This window comes from Paramisgurnus dabryanus, chromosome 22, assembly GCF_030506205.2.
Source record: "Paramisgurnus dabryanus chromosome 22, PD_genome_1.1, whole genome shotgun sequence".
Taxonomy (NCBI): Eukaryota; Metazoa; Chordata; class Actinopteri; order Cypriniformes; family Cobitidae; genus Paramisgurnus; species Paramisgurnus dabryanus.
Genome location: NC_133358.1, coordinates 10,071,895 through 10,086,649, shown reverse-complemented (window position 1 = coordinate 10,086,649; position 14,755 = coordinate 10,071,895). Strand labels below are relative to the sequence as shown.

Below are 14,755 nucleotides of genomic sequence, written 5' to 3'. Positions count from 1 at the left end.
ATTATACATTAGAAGTAGTAGCCATGTTTTTTTTTTGTGTGTATTAGTTTGTAAAACCATGGTTACTTCAAAAATCATGCAAAACCATACAGTATGTGTTCACTATGTTTTAGCAACCTTTATTTATTTTTCTTTACTTTTTAGTAAATCCATGGCAATTTGGTTGTAGGCGATCTCTTTTGTAATGAATACAGAAAGATGGATGCTAATTATAACTAAGCAAGATTAGCTTTTACTCATTACGAACAAGACTTCCACCCATCTTTATAAGTTAATTTGTTTCCATGGTAACCAAATCAAATTTTCAAATGAGCCTGATTATCAGAGCATCTGTTTTTGTAGCAATGCAAAGGATTTTCATTGGAGGATATTGGAGGAAATAGCTGCTTATTGCGGTAATAAATAACCTATAATACGAAATAAAACATTTAAAGAGCACCTATATTGTCAGATTCACATTTTTGGTGTGTATTAGTACATGTTAACAATATGCAAAATGTACAAACCCCAAAAGTCATAGGTGTCATTTACACTGGGGACACTTGGGACATGTCCCCACCACTTTTTGAAATGGCTGATTTTGTCCCCACCACTTTTTGAAAGCATTTGATTAAAATGTTCTGCAAAATCAAACAATACCTGCTGCAAAAAGTCTTTCATACTTAGTATTTTTGTCTAGTTTTCAGTAGAAATATCTAAACATTCTTAAATCAAGATGATTTTCTTGATGAGCAAAATGAAAGAAAAAGTCTAGTTTTTAGAATATACAATTTAAGTGAATTTGTGATTAAAACAAGCAAAAATATCTGCCAATGGGGTGAGAAAAAATCTAAAAATAATTTTTTTTTTTTTTAAACACTTAATTTAAGCAAAATTTTGTCACACCATCGGAAGATATGCTTGCTTGTTTTAAGCAGAAACTCACTTAAATTGTATTTTTTTGTCTAAAAACTAGACTTATTTTCTTAGGTCATTTTGCTCATCAAGAAAATACATCTTGATTTAAGAATTTTTTAGATATTTCTACTGAAAACAAGACAAAAATACTAAGTAAGTCAGATTTTCAAGAAAAACAATATTAGTATTTTTGTCTTGTTTTCAGTAAAAATATCAAAAAATTCTTAAATTAAGATGCTTTTTCTTGATGAGCAAAAATCTATCAAAAATATCACATTTAAGTGATTTTGTGCATAAAACAAGCAAAAAAAAAACTGCCTATGGGGTAAGCATTTTTTTCTAGAATTTTTCCTGAATTTAGTGTTTAAGAAAAATGTTCAAGATTTTTTTGCTTACCCCATTGGCAATTTTTTTGCTTGTTTTATGCACAAAATCACTAACATTTGGTATTTTCGGTCTAAAAACTAGACTTATTTTCTTAGGTCATTTTGCTCTTCAAGAATGCTTAATTTAAGAATTTTTAAATATTTTACTGAAAACAAGACTAAAATACAAAGAAAATTTGTTCTTGAAATTCATTTTTTTGCAGTGTACGACTGGTTTTGTGGTCCAGGGTCACATTTGTTGTGTTGTATGCTTATGGTGTGTTTTCTTTTACATATGTAATTAATTTATTGTAATCATTGACTAAACATGCTGCTGTTTTCGACAGTATGGTGCTTTGGCACTGTTCGGTTGAGCTGGTGTTGCAGGGACTGTTACATGTGCAGTCGACTTTGTTGGGTTTATGCTGAGTATTTTTGTGTTGTTGACCGGCCTACTGTACACTTTGCCCATTTTTGATGCGCCGTTATTCAATATTTTTCCAGTCCTGCTGTAATGTTTTTTCATCTAAACTTTTGTCCCCACCACTTTTCAACACAAACTGACGCCCCTGCCAAAAGTAAACAATGACGCGAGATATCTTCTCCAACGTAAATCTCTTTTCTTGGACTGCAACAAACACACGGATTGTAGTCAACAGTTTGCTTCCTAGGATTGGTGATGTAGTAAAGACATTATTATAATTCCTCCTGCTTCGGACTCACAGCCTGTAAGTTAACTCCTGTTAGCAACCGAATCTTTCAAACATGGAAAGGAGCGTCACATTTCCTGCTGACGTCAGAGGTATTCAGGCCAATCACAACGTACAAATTAGCTGGCCAATCAGGGACAAAGAGCTTTTAAAATCCATGCATTTTTTCAAGTTCATATTAGTGCCACAAATATACATATTAGTATCTTAAAGGTACACACAATGCTCTACCCATTATCTACAGAAACTTCATACAATATACTTGTATATGTGATACTGTACCTTTAAAGAGACACAATATGATGATGTATTAATGCATCACAACAGAAACACTGAAAGCTTTTTACCTAACAATGTATGAATATTACACAACCAAGAATTCAACATGATCTCACGGCATGTTAAAGTCCTGAACATTTTGATTCATTTATTCGTGTACATGGCATGAAATTCAGCTTTTTTCATGAATTGAGCCTGAATGTCTTTTTCGTGTCACTCACACAAATTTCTATAAATATTTTTCGTGTCCGTGGCACGACTTTTTTTCGTATCATTTTATGTATTGTTTTCTCATTGTTATTCTATTTTTAAAACATTGTCGTTTGGGGTTAGATTTGGGGTTTGGGTTAGGATGTACTTTGCTCTCTAATCGATCATTAGTTGTAATATAAAGAATGATAAATTATTTTTGGTATTCACAGCAAAAGAGGCACAAATTCTTCTGACAGGTATAAATCTTTTTTAATAAAGGACAATATTCCACTTCTGCACTGTGTGGTCATACAAAGTGATCTTGTTTTATATATTTCACAGTAAAAAATAAGATCATGGAGGTTTGTACAGCTAGTTTTTGTGCATGGGTATCTGGGATGAAAATAAAAGAGCAGATGGTGCACCTCAGGTATCTCAATGACCGAGATAAAGACATGCAACATTTAATTCAGCTTTTATCTCTGACCTGTCTATAAAAGATCACCACTACGTGTATGCATGCATATACAGCGACATCACATATAGAAAGACAGATTTAGGTTCTGCTAAAAGAGAAAAAAGCTTTTGCCTCAATTTGCATGTGTACTGTAACAGCATCTGAGAAAGATGGGTGGCCTATATCAAATAAATGACCAAGGCATTGACATTTTGAACCTTTAATATCACACATGGAGACACGAAGCACGACAAGGTAGTCATTGTGCATCCTTTGCAGCAACATCAGGTTGCCATGGCAACAGATTAGCAGCAGTCTTTTTAGGAAGATGAGACAAATTATGTAATTAATCTCCCATGCTCTCACGAGAACAAACACACTGCCTTCTCCTGTCCATCACTGCGCTTGTTCATGTGCCAATAAGCTGACCAAATACAGCATCATAATAGAGGATGGGGTACCATTTATAATAAAAATCAATGTGATGTCATTTAAGCATTTGATGCTCTTTAAAAGTCGACATTTGGAAAGTAACTACAGATTGTTCTCTGTATCCCTAACTCTTGGTGAGCAAACACTTCCAATTAATAAAAGGTTTTAAAAATAATTTTAGAATAAGTGTAGCGTGTCCCATTGCAAGAAACATCACATTAACCGCCTGCTATCTCTTGCACATCTGACACTTTATATCAAGCCTTTTAGCTGTGAATTTGGTATTCAGTGCTCAGCGTTCCCTGTGGCTGTCTGATAATATCTGCCGGCCAGCAGAATAAAGGCATTGATATTCTGCCTGATATCTTGAAACATCACAGGTGGCTTTGGTTGCTAAGATGAGGTCTGTCCAACGGCATCATTATCAGTAATGCACAGTGCTTTGTACTGAGCTTCATGAAAGCTGGGACCGAATTGTAGCAAATATGTGAACCACGCTGATGTCCAGATTTCAGGTTCTTTGGTTTTCATCTGATTTTAGAGAAAGCATTTACACATTTGGGTGATTCGCACGAAATCCAGACTTAAAAGGTGTCCAGCATTTCTTAAAAAGCCCTTAGAGACAATTTTTTTTTGCAAATATAAGATTGAGGTCTAAACAGACTATAATCATTATTTTTAGAGGATTTTAAAATATTTCCTATAGAATTATTTACATTTTTTTATTATCATTATAGAAAATCATCATTACCGCAACATGATATTACATTAAATATATGCATTTACAAACTCATGTTTCGGTAATGAGAACTAAAAAGTTGTCTAGGTAAAATTTCAACTTTTATCTGGAGAGAAAAAATAAGAACTGCTTACATGGTAGCCATCTTGAGTGTCACAGTCAATTGTGAATGTCCCTTCCAACAAATCTTTTTCGAAAATGTTTGTTCCTTGAGGGCTTAAACAATGATTGAAAATTGTTGCGGAGGATGAGAAAATTGGTCTTGTACACATTTATATTCCTTATTATTGTCTCTACATTTACCAATGATCACCAAATACCACATGTTTCTTTACTGTAAATGTTTATAGTATAACATGCACTGAAGCTTTTTATTTTTTAGATTTTTTAATTATAAATTTTCCATGTCAAAGAACCCAAATCCAGTCATGGACACGTTGCGGTAATGAAAATTTCCCCCTTAAATGTGGAAAAAACAACAAAATTGGTTCGTATGATGTCATTTAAAATCAGAGGTGTAGTCTACTTAAGTATTTTAGTTACATTTTTCAAGCATCTGTGCTTTATCAGAGTGTTTACTTTACTAAAAAATGTTCATTCCAAAGCATGCTGAGTATTCCTTTTATATTGCAGATTTAATACCGTATTACATAAAAATTGTGTACTTTTACTTTCTTGAGTACTTTTCTGTTTTAGTGTGAGTGTTTCTGTCTGTCAGCTGTAATTACAGTGGGATGTGCTGGGAAAAGCAGATATTTCAGCAACTCAGGCTGTCTGGGATGGGCTGATAACAACTAAGCACTAGTTTTCTGCTACTTTTCTCTCCATATTATGAGCCAATGTGTTTCTATTTCTCCCCTTTTGCCTTTCGCTCCCCCTCTCCCTCTTCATAATGGTTACAGAGAGATATGTGACACTTGGCCAATTTCAGATTATTTTCACAACTATTTTTCTATCTCCTGAAGACAATGGAACTAGATCAGATTTCTGCTAACAGCAAAGATATTTAGGTCTGTGAACATAGCTCCGGTCTGCAGGAGACTTATGCCTATTTTATCAGCATGCAAAAATCTCACTGCTTAGAAAAGTAATAGCACAACTCATTTGTGTCATGAATTGTTTATAAACTTTAACAGAAGCAAGGCGTAACCACAAGTAACCATTACTAATATTGAGCACAAGCAATTTTGTTCTTCAAAGAAATATGTGGTCATGGCAACAAAGTTTGAGGATCTGAGATGTTTTCTGTTCAGAGGCGGTTCGTGACCGCTCATTCGAGGGTCGCTAATTCAAAATAAGTGTTCGGAGTGTCGTGTGTTGCTTGTGTTTTCAAAATATGTGTTTGTTGCGTCATGTGAACCATGTGCATCACGTGTTTTGTCAAAATAAGTGCCTGCTGCACACGCGTCAAAACCGTTTATGATAAAAGAGACGCTCACGTTCACAAAATACACACAATATACTCCCTTAACACTAAACTCTGATTATGCATGAAATTATGTGAGTAAATGGCAAACGCGAGCATCCCTTTTATCATAAACATGCAGAACACATATTTTGAAATGACGAACCACACACATGTTGTGACGAACTTCACATCGAGCGCCCTCGAAAAAAGAAGTCACCGGCCGCCACTGATTCTGTTCCTGCATCTACTGACATGAATTATTGCTTGCATCTAGGTAATGACAGATTGCGCAGATGCATATCAGTTAGGATGGATTTGTTTATTTTAAAGGGACCATTTTGTCCAAATAGCCATTGTTGCCAAGAACATTCAAAATGCTACTGTTGATCCAGCTTTTACTTTTTTGGGGGGGTGGGGTTATCTTTTGCCTTTTATTGTTGACAGTGAATAAGGAGAGGACATGAAAGTACAGGAAGGAGAGAGGGGTATGGGATCAGCAAATGACCACGAGCCGGGAATCGAACTCGAGTCGCCAAAAGTACAAAAGCACCACATGTTGGAGCGCTGCCCTACACCATTGGCTTTTATTAAAATGTCTTTCCACACTAAATGAACAAAACAAACATTTTGAATTCAGTTTATTTGCAAAAATAAAATGCATCAATGCATATTGCATTTTTAATTAAACAGATTTTACATTTACATTTAGGGCCCTATCTTGCACCCAGCGCAATTGACTTTGTCAGTGACGCATGTATCATTCGTATTTTGCACCGGCGCACAGCGGGTTTTTCTCTCCACAGACGCACGTCGGCAAGCTAGGGAATGAACTTGTGCTCCCTGGGCGCAAAAAAAGCAGGCGTGTTCCGGCGCAACCCATCCCTGATGCTATTTTGCAGTTTTAAAAAACAATTGCGCCACTGACCAAAAAAAACTAGTCTAAAGTCAATGGCGCGTTGCGCGTTTGTTCATTATGCTATTTTAAGGGCGCATGCTTGACCATAATGTATAGCATACACAACGCGCACACACTTTGCTTTTCTAATCTACACAGATGCAACAGTTATTTTTGCAAATCATAAATTGTGATGATAGTTTTTATTTATTGTGTGACTGCATTAAAAAATTCTCATGCAAATAACGATTAAAATATTTTCATAAGTTTTGTGTGACTGTATTACGTTTATTTTATCTAAATAATAATTAAAATTTTCTCATAAGAAACCTTAATGCATGTGAACTGGATTTGTAAGTGTACTTTGGGGTTGGACTGCTTAAGTTTCTTGGGTCCGATTTCAAAGCCCGCAAACCGCCTTCAATACTTTCAGCGGTGAGGGTGGACGCAGCGATGTCCTCTGCTGGCGTCAGGTCCTGAGGCAGATCCACCTCCCGTTACACGGAGTGCCCGATTTATGCTGGCAAGCTTGGGATTCCCCCGTCTCCTGACATCATTGTAGCGCTTGGCGCAACGATGGGGATGCCAGCTGATGAGACAATTGTGGCTATTTCCTCTCACGCCTGTTTAACCGACACTGATTTGGGCAGGTTTCTCCTATTCACCATACAAAACAACTTCTCTGTCTTTGACTGCTCTTACAAGAACGTGGGTCTCCTCGGCTGTGAACCGCTCCTGGCGTGCGCCTGGTAAATCTGTCATAATAATAGCAACCCGCCATGGAACTTGCACCCTTGCGTTTAAAGGGAATGTTGGATAGCGTTCTGATTGGTTTATTTGAAGTTACGCCCAAACCACACCTATGAATAATGAACCTACTTCAGACCAACCCCTTATTGATTTGCGCCCGGCGCAAGAGTTATTTCTCCCGCTGGGAAAATAGCAACAGCGCCCAAGATCCGCCCACAAAGTCACTTGCGTTTTGCGCTTCGCACTTGCGTTTCAGATCGTTAAAATAGGGCCCGTAGTCATTTAGAAGATGCTTTTGTCCAAAGCGACTTACAAATGAGGTAGCAATAGAAGCAATTAGAGCAACACAAAAACAGCAATACATAAGTGCACCAGAACTAGTCTCATCAAGTCTAATACAGCAGCCACGGGTTAGTATTTTTTTTTTTTTTTGACAATGTAAAGATTAGGATTAAGAAAAGAGAAGATATTAGCAAGTGAGGTGCTGGCGGAAGTGATGGGTTATTGCCTATTCTAAAAGACTGCTACAGAGTCAGCAGATCTTGTCACAAATTAACAGGGCAAAAGATGAGGAACAGAACCAGAGATGGTACGGGTTTGGGACGGCACCACAAGCCGTCGCTGTGTGGCAGAGCGCAGGGATCTAGAAGGTATATAAGTCAGAAGGTTTTGAAGGCCAGGAGACGAGCTTTGAATTTGATGGAGCCGCTATAGGAAGCCAGTGTAACCTGACGAAGAGAGGAGTGATGTGCGCCCTCTTTGGCTCATTGAAGACCACTCTTGCCACAGCATTTTGCATCATCTGTAGGGGTTTGGTTGTGCAGACTGGGAGTCCGGCCAATAACGCATTGCAATAGTCCAGTCTGGACAGGACAAGAGCCAGAACTAGGACTTGTGTAGCATGCTCCGATAGGAAAGGTCTAATTTTATGTTGTAGTGATTGGACATTTTTGATGATGCATTTATTGAAAAGACACAATTTTACTTCTTTATTTGCATATTTTTACAAGAGTACAAGCGGAAATACTTGCACAAAACAATCATATAAGACCAGAAACAGAGCAAAGAGGATTTTGATTTCATGTTAATGCTCTCATAACCACAAGCTGTGGTCTAACCTAACACATTATTTTGGAAACTTAATAGCCAAAAAAAAGTGTATTAAAATCACCACAGAATTTACAATGTTGATTAATTTTATGACCAACATTAAATATTTTTTAAATACTCAATATCCTAAAGTGAAAAATTTCATGCATGATTCATGAATATGCCCTAAATATAAAAAGAAACGTTTTTGCATCATGTTTGTTTGCCTTGTTGAATCAGAAGGGAATAAATCTCTTTATCTAAGCCCGTTTTAAAAGCACGCAACTCCTGCATTTTAGATGAAACACCGTGCCATTTCCGTCATCAAGTGTGCATGCCTGCTTGTTTGTGAGTCATGTTATAAGAGCTTTAAAACAAGGCAAGCTGACCTACATTGCAAACATAGACACGCAACGAATAACAAAGCATGTGATTTTTAAACTGTGAGCTGTTTCTGGTTGTTAAATGTAAAGTTTATTTATTTCCACATATTCATATTGGTACTATTTTTTCACCTGTGAATTGTTTTAGATCTTAGCAGTCAAAACTACCAGTGTTTTATTCCAGATTAGTACCATCTGCATGAATGGCCACATGTATTTGTACGCTTGTGTATTACATCATCTTAACCTTTGTTCTTGAAGCCTGCGGCCGGGACGAACAGTAAAGGGCCGGGTATACTTTTTTTCCGCGTCCGCGTCCGGCTCGCGCGCGCACGCGTCCGCGCAGCTTTCCGGGTATAGTCCCCGCGGCTACACGCGGATGGCCACGTTCGACACTATTCACCTTATTCCGCCACGCCCCTTTTTAATTCTTCGCTCTTCCGCATTTTGTCAACCGACTTCCGCTGCTAATATGGCACAGTGCATTCGGTGGTTAGTTTGGTGGTTAGAAGATTGTTTGTAGTTCACTATAACTTTAGTGAAATGACAAATATCGCTACTGCTGTAAATGTTTTAAATTAGGAGCACGGTTAAAACTTCATACGACGCTCGGATAGTCTTATATTGTCCCATCAATCGTCTCGTGGTTAGACGATATGAAGCGGCCGCGGCAAGTAACCTGGCATATTTAATTACCTCGTCCTTTCAGGAGTTGATGAAGCAGCATTGAAAATTATTAAAAGTATGTCTACCAATATTTACACAGTGATTTGGTCTTTTTTATAGCAAATGTGCACCTTAGCCAGTCCAATAACTATTTCGTTTTTATGTGGTACCATGATAGAATTAATTTGCAAACTTGCCAACACTTATTCCTTCAAATCAGGAGACTTAAATCCTTTTAAGTGGAATCTACAAAGCTCACGTATGGTTTAAGAAATTCCTTACAGATAATAACTGATCACACTGTAAAGGTTTATATAACTGCATGGCAGGTTACATCTGATCACATAGTAAATGTTTATAACTGCATGACAGGTAACAGCTGATCACATTGTAAAGATTTAATATAAATGCACAACATCTGATCACATTGTAAAGGTTTAATATAAATGCACAACATCTGATCACATTGTAAAGGTTTAATATAAATGCACAACATCTGATCACATTGTAAAGGTTTAATATAAATGCACAACATCTGATCACATTGTAAAGGTTTAATATAAATGCACAACATCTGATCACATTGTAAAGGTTTGATATAATTGCACAACATCTGATCACATTGTAAAGGTTTAATATAAATGCACAACATCTGATCACATTGTAAAGGTTTAATATAATTGCACAACATCTGATCACATTGTAAAGATTTAATTAAAATGCACAACATCTGATCACACTGTAAAGGTTTAATTAAAATGCACAACATCTGATCACACTGTAAATGTTTAATATCACTGCATGACATCTGATCACATATGAAGGTTTAATGTAACTTTACAACAGGTAAAGCAAGACCACCCTGCAATAAATTAAGACACAGCTTTATCGGAGTCATCAGGAGCTGATCCCAAGCGTATATCTGGAAGCTGTTGGTGTATGTACTGGTAAAGTGCTTGGCGACTGTGTAATGGATGCAATATCAACCCTGTTTAAAGCTGACAAAGATGGTTGTTTCTCAGTAGAGATATGTACATTTGTGCCAGCTCTTGTGACAAAACAATGGCACTCATATATGTTGAGGTATGTCAGTAAAAGGTGTTTTTAAATTATTGTAGCTCAAATATGCATTTTAGCCTGGGACCAGGATAACCCCTGTCCGGGAAACCGCACCAGTGTTTTCCCATATCAGATGTAGGTTGCTTCAGGTTGAGTTGTGATTTTAAAGTGTAGTTGTGTTCAGAGATGGATAGATGCTCCCATTGTGTTTCTGCATCACAGTTTAGGAACATGTTGATTGTATCATCCTCACAGTTGTCCACTGCATCACTAAACATCAATGCATCTGTGAAAACAATATAACCATAAACAGTTTTATGTTAGTATTTAAAATAAACTTGCATCATGAGAATTAATATATAAATGGCACCCATACTTAAACAGAACAGTGTGTAAGAGAGATACATTAAAAAGAGACAAAAACATTATACACACAACCTTTAACTTCAGTGTTAAATAATACGTTGTTTAATAGGTCATTATCAATATCTGAATGAGAAATGAACTGACATTCTAGCATCTGAAATCTCAGTAACTTGTAGGAATCACGTGGGCTACTGTAAGAATGCAATGTACTATAATATCTCGTTGTATATCGTAAATATAAAAATATAGGTGGACAATTAAAACCATTCAAATAGTTGCATTTTATAAACTAACGTTACTGATCTTAAGTGTATTTGTAGAACGGACTTCACAAATCTAACTTAAGCGAACGAGCACAAAGTTAGCTAAGATAGCTTACCTGAAACTGGCCACCTTTTCAACACCCGGCGTGGTTTAAAGTTACCGGAACATCGTAGTCGAACCATTAATTGGGATAAGGGTGTTCCTCAGTTGGCTTAAAATTGGTAAGAAAGAAACAAAGGCGCTCGAGTGAGCTTTTTAAGCTTAACACGTCGCCTTCAGTCACTGCCTCAGCTGCTCATCGTCTATGCGGCCGGAAGAACGTTGACAAAATGAGCGAAATGGCGCCGCCCTTGTTGTCGTGAAAAATAAGGTGAATACGCAATACAAATGATTTCTTATTCAAATTATTAGTCTAACAGGCTGTCAGGGCAGCACTGATTTGGTGACATTTACAGTACATTAAAACATTAGGATAGGTGAAGAAAAGTAACTGATCCACCATTGCAAACACAGTTTAGAACAAACAAGACCACAACAAAGAACAGGAATCAAACAAACATGCTCCACAGCTTTCTGTTCTTGGAAGAAGTAAAAGTTAAAGAAGAAAAACCATAGTGTGTGTGCAAATGCTGTCTATTTCCTTTGTATAATTGTTTATAGTGGAGTGCACTATCTAAATATTTTCACGCGCATGCGCTGTTGTACGCGGACTGTACGCGGACTGTACGCGGCCGGCCGCGGACCCTCTTGATGACGAAAATGACGTCATGCGGACGGCGCGCATACGCGGACGTCCCTAGTATACTTTCGGCTTAACGCTATGAGACGTTGTTTGGGTAGGTCAGACCTGGCATCTCATGCTGATGGAAGTGTCAAGATAAGTATGTCACAGATGCACAGCACACAAAGCAGGCCACCACAGTCTCGGATTTCCTATCTATTCTTATTTTCCTCTTAAAGATGAATGGATATAGAGCTGAAGATCACAAAAGAACAAATCAAAGTCTCCAGGTGTAAAATATTTAAAGACTGTCACTTTATATCCACTTGTCACTTTAAAAAATACTGTTTGCACAACAACGTACTGTGGAAACAGGTGTTACAAATTGTTTTTGTTGGTAACACTTTAAAATTAGGTTGTACTTTATCAGCTTTTAATATAATCAGTATTAATTTTTGTTAATATGTCAGTACAGTTATTAATGTTAGTTCATGGTGCTTTAAACGCTTGATTTGAAAATGCATTAGTAAATACAGAAATGAACATGAACTAAATGTTATAGTAGTATTGTTTATTGTTCATGCTAATGCATTAAATAATTGTAAACAAATATAACCTTATTGTAAAGTGTTACCAAATAGTTTTATATATATATATGGGTATTTGTACTTTATTGTACTTCTTACTTTTTATTCCAAAACTGACTTTCATTTTTACAATACTTTTTATTGCAAGTTTTTACCTGTTATAATATTTCACATTTTAATTGACTTTTTTGTATATATAAAATGTATTATAAATGGTGATGAAAAAATAGCATCACATATTCATACAATGCACAATTTCTGAGAAGACGATATACTTAAAGGTGCCATATCATGAAAATCTGACTTTTCTCTTGTTTAAATGCTATAATTAGGTCCCCACTACTTCTACATAGAAAATGTGAAAAAGATAAACCCACACGGCAAAAAAATTATTTTCAATTATTTTTGTTTTGTTTTCAGTAAAAATATTAAAAAAATTAAATTAAGATGCTTTTTCTTAATGAGCAAAACAACCCAAGAAAATAAGTCTAGTTTTTAGACAAAACATATTAAATTTAAGTGATTTTGTGCATAAAACAAGATTAAAAAAATGGGGTAAGCAAAAAAATCTTGCACTAAATTCAAGAAAAAATCAAGAAAAAAGTTGCTTACCCCATTGGCAGATTTTTTTGCTTGTTTTATGTACAAAATCACTTAAAATTCATATTTTTGGTCTAAAAACTAGATTTATTTTCTTGGGTCGTTTTGCTTATCAAGAAAAATCATCTTAATTTAAGAATTTTTAGATATTTTTACTGAAAACAAGACAAAAATACCTTTTTTGCAGTGCAGTAACTTAGATTTGGTAAACCATTCTCTGCAAGCATGTGAAAAAATAGATAATTGAAATTTGGCTCCCCTTGTGATGTCGGAAGGGGATAATACCATCCCTTAATCTGCATTATCCAACCACAGCATTGCCATTTAGTGCAGAGATCAACTCATTTGCATTTTAAAGGACACACCCAAAATATAGTAAATAATCTATTTGATATTTTGAGCTAAAACTTCACAAACTTCACATGAGGACACCAAAGACTTTTTTACATCTTAAAAATTTTGTAAAATAAAAAAACGAAATCAGGCCAATATTCGGACCATATTCAGCAAGCATAATGATCTGTCATTGTCTCCTCTAGAGCAGTGGTTTTCAAACTGGGGGCCGCGAGATGGTGCCAGGGGGGCCCCAGTTTAATGACATTTTATGAAATACATTAATTTATCATGAATTCTGTGTAATTAAACCTAAAAAAATAAGGCTTCTAACCAAAAGCACTACTTTTTTGTATAATTTAATGTTTTTTTTTTAATTAAAATGTTGAGTTTTAGAAAAGTTTTTTGTCACAAATTTTCTTTCGAGGGCCGCGAAGGAATGCACCGTACACAAGGGGGGCTGCAAGCTGAAAAAGTTTGGGAACCACTGCTCTAGAGATCTACAAAAGTTCTTCTGCTATTGTTTCCCATTTTCTTTCTCATGCCTCTCAAGGGAGCTGTAACATCTTCTGTCTGTCTTTTCATGACAAATGTAAATACAGAAAAAAGAGCCGTGCTTGTATTGCCACAGTACAGTATGATGAAAACTTTTGCATTGAAGCCAGGCTTATAAATTAGGATGTTCTGCGTGGGTAAGACATGAATTTAATCTGATCATATGCTGGGAAAAGTAATTAACTGTGGATGTACCGAGCGCTTTTAACAGACACATTATAATCACAGCAGGTGTGCTCGCTCAACATATTAGGGATTTGTGCAGATAAATCCCATACCAGTGTGAAACTGTCACGTCCTGCACATTATTATCTCAGGTCTTTGGGCTTTTACCTGGTGAACAATGAATCAATCCCATAGATTTACACTAAAGGATGGAGAAAGCCGACTGACTGTTAGAAAATCTAGTTGCTATGCAAAAATACATACTAAAAAAGAAATACTAATAAATTAATGATAAACCTAAATTGAAAATAGTTCAGAAAGCATCTAAAAAACACAATTTTAGACTAATATAAAAGTTTAAGGATCATTTATATATATATATATATATATATATATATATATATATATTGCAATACACACAAAACAAATAGATAGTTGCCTCTAAAGCGCATTTTAATTGAATAAATGTAACACTTTAATTAAACTTTGCAAGTTTATCATAAAATATGAGAAGTGATATAAAAATGTGCTAAAGGATCACAGCTGTTTTATTTCCTATATTGCTGAGATTTATTTTATTCATATTGTCAAACAGGCAAAAATCAATGGATAATGCAAGTAGTTTTAACTAAAAAGTAAAATTGTGTTTTGATTTTCTTGATAATGTGATGTTACACTGATAATGGCCACAAGGCCACTGACTGAATGCAGATAATTTTACGCAAAAAGCTTTTCTTAATGTGATTGTTAGCACATTGTAGAGCTAATGCAGCTACAGATACTATTGTCTCGCTGTCTGTTGGTAAGGGAGTGAGGAGCTGTGTCATTTGCATTTAAAGGTAC

At 35.8% G+C, this 14,755-nt stretch overlaps 1 long non-coding RNA gene across 1 annotated transcript; it reads right to left on the bottom strand.

Moving 5' to 3' along the window:
• Window positions 1-9,801: 9,801 nt before the first annotated feature.
• On the bottom strand, window positions 9,802-11,323 carry LOC141281413 (uncharacterized). Its single transcript, XR_012335703.1, has 2 exons — window positions 11,067-11,323; window positions 9,802-10,607 (listed from the first exon to the last, which is right to left on the bottom strand). It is a non-coding gene; the product is annotated as an uncharacterized lncRNA (long non-coding RNA).
• Window positions 11,324-14,755: the final 3,432 nt, after the last annotated feature.